Source organism: Arvicola amphibius, unplaced genomic scaffold (assembly GCF_903992535.2).
Source record: "Arvicola amphibius unplaced genomic scaffold, mArvAmp1.2, whole genome shotgun sequence".
Lineage (NCBI taxonomy): Eukaryota > Metazoa > Chordata > Mammalia > Rodentia > Cricetidae > Arvicola > Arvicola amphibius.
In genome coordinates, this window is record NW_024582313.1 from 273,792 (window position 1) to 276,358 (window position 2,567).

Sequence of the window (2,567 nt, forward strand, 5' to 3'; positions counted from 1 at the left end):
GGCCTGTAGTAAACACACTTTTTCCCCAAGACAGGGTTTCTCTGTGTCTGTTGCTTTGCCTTTGCTGAAACTCACACTTCAGAACAAGGTAGCCTCAAACTCACAGTGATCTGCCTGCCTCTGCCACTCCTGATCTCTGAGGGCCCAGAACTGAAAATAAATAAATGCGCTGCCACCATTACTCAGATAGGCAGCTGCCCAAAATATACTGCTGCAAAAAAAAAAAAAAAAACTAAAATAACCTGAGATAAACAAAGAAAAAAAGGAAAACACCTGTTTTTTCTTCCTTCCTTCCTTCTTTCCTTCCTTCCTTCCTTCCTTCCTTCCTTCCTGTCTTCCTTCCTTGTTTTTTTTCTGTTTTCTTCTTTTATTATTTTTTTTGGTGCAGGGTTTCTCTGTAACCTTTAACTCACTATATAAACCAGCCTCTCATCTTGGTAATATTATGTTTTTTTTTTTAATTTCTGGTCTGTAAATCGACAAATCAACATCCCCCCCTCCCCTCTCATTTAATTTATGTTTTATTTTTTTTGGTTTGTGTTTTTGTTTTGATTTTCGAGGCAGGGTTTGTCTGTTGCTTTGGAGCCTGTCTTTGGAACAAGCTCTTTTCAACCAGGCTGGCCTCAGACTCCCAGAGATCCACCTGCCTCTCTGCCAGATATGGAACCAGTCTTTTTGAATGTTTTCATCTTGGTGAGTTCAAAAGCCACCCCATAAACACACACACACACACACACACACAGAGAGACGCACGCACGCACGCACATGTACACACAGAGAAACATAATTTTTTAAAAAAATTAAGGGCTTGATGGCTCAGTGGCTCTGAGGAAGTGGTTTCCATTCCTGGCACCCGTGTGGCAGCTCATACATGATTGTAAACCAGTTCCTGGATCATCTGACACCCTCACACCATCGCACATATAAAGTTAAATAAATCTGTACTCCATTTTGTGAACTGGATTATTTGTTCTGGAGATGACCAATTTCTTGAGTTCTTTGTATATTTTGGAGAGCAGACCTCTGCCTGATGTGGGCTTAGTGAAGATCTTTTCCCATTCTGTAGGCCATCCGTCATTTTGTCTTGTTGACTGTGTCCTTTGCTTTTCATAAGCTTTTCAGGTTTAGGAGGTCCCATTAATATATTAATCGTTTCTCTTGTTGGGCCCTAAAGCCCCACCAAGGAGGAGGTCACCCCAAGAGACACTCTCAGCACGGTTGATGCAATAGCAAGAGGAATTTTTATTCTGCCACGGCAGAGGTCCCTCAGCCTCGAGAGGAGAGGGACCCCTGCTTTGTCTATTACAAGCCCTTTTAAAGGAAAAAAACCACAAAATCAGGGAGGGGGTAGTACAGAATCAAAGGGAAATTCCAAAAATCATTTGTCAACTATTGTGACTAGTTCATTCAATGGTTAGCTAACTCTACTTAATCAATGTTATGGCGATTACAAGGAAGAACACCTGTAGGTCGTCTCACCCCAGTTCCAGGGTATGAGTCTATTGAAGAAAGACTACAATGGGGATGGAAAGGACTCAAAGCTCCAGTGCACGTGTGGTTGGTTACCAGGGTCCTGGTTCCCAGGAAGGGGGGGAGGGGTACAGTAATGCTAAGGTGCCCGGTCCTGGTTCCCAGGAAGGTGGGTGCAGTTATGCTAAGGTGCCCGAAAGTCTTTCACTCTCAGTGTCTGTGCTGCTGGGGTTCTATTTAGGAAGTGGTTCCCTGTGCCAATGCGTTCAAGTGTACTTTACTTCCCACTTTCTCTTCTATAAGGTTCAGTGTGGCTGGCTTTATTATGTTGAGGTCTTTGATGCATCTGGACTCGTGTTTTGGGCATCGAGATAGATAGGGGACTAGTTTCATTTTTCTACATGTTGATATCCAGTTAGGCCAGCACCACTCGTTCAATATGCTTTCTTTTTTCCATTGGATATGTTTTTGTTTCTTTATCAAAGATCAGGTGTTCCAAGATGTGTGGATCGATATCCGGGTCTTCTATTCGGTTCCATTGGTCCTCCTGTCTGTTCTTATGCCAGGACCAGTCTCTTTTCAGTGCTTTAGCTTACAGAGTCTTCTTTAAGGTGGGGCACAGAAGAGGTTAACCTAATAAGGTACCTTAGCTCTTCGGCTTTTCTAGCCGATAGGAATCCAGTAGAGTTGGTGTCAAGGTTCACACTGACACTAACAGCTGTAACTTGAGCAGAATTTGTGATCCACATGAAATCCGCAATGAACTGCAGCAAATCTGTGGCACTCAAACTTGCTCAGTCTCAGTTTCTGAACATTCAGATGTCTGCAATGATCACTGGCTTCAGGTTTTTTGTTTCTTTGTTTGTGAGGGTGTCAGATCACCCAGGAACTGGAGTTACAATGATATATGAGCTACCATACGGGTGCTGGAAATGGAAACCACTTTCTCAGAGCCACCGAGCCAGCTCTCTCTCCAAGCCCTTAATTTAAAAAAAAATTGTGTTTCTCATTTAATAATAATAATAATAATAGAAGAAGAAGAAGAAGAAGAAGAAGAAGAAGAAGAAGAAGAAGAAGAAGAAGAAGAAGAAGAAGAC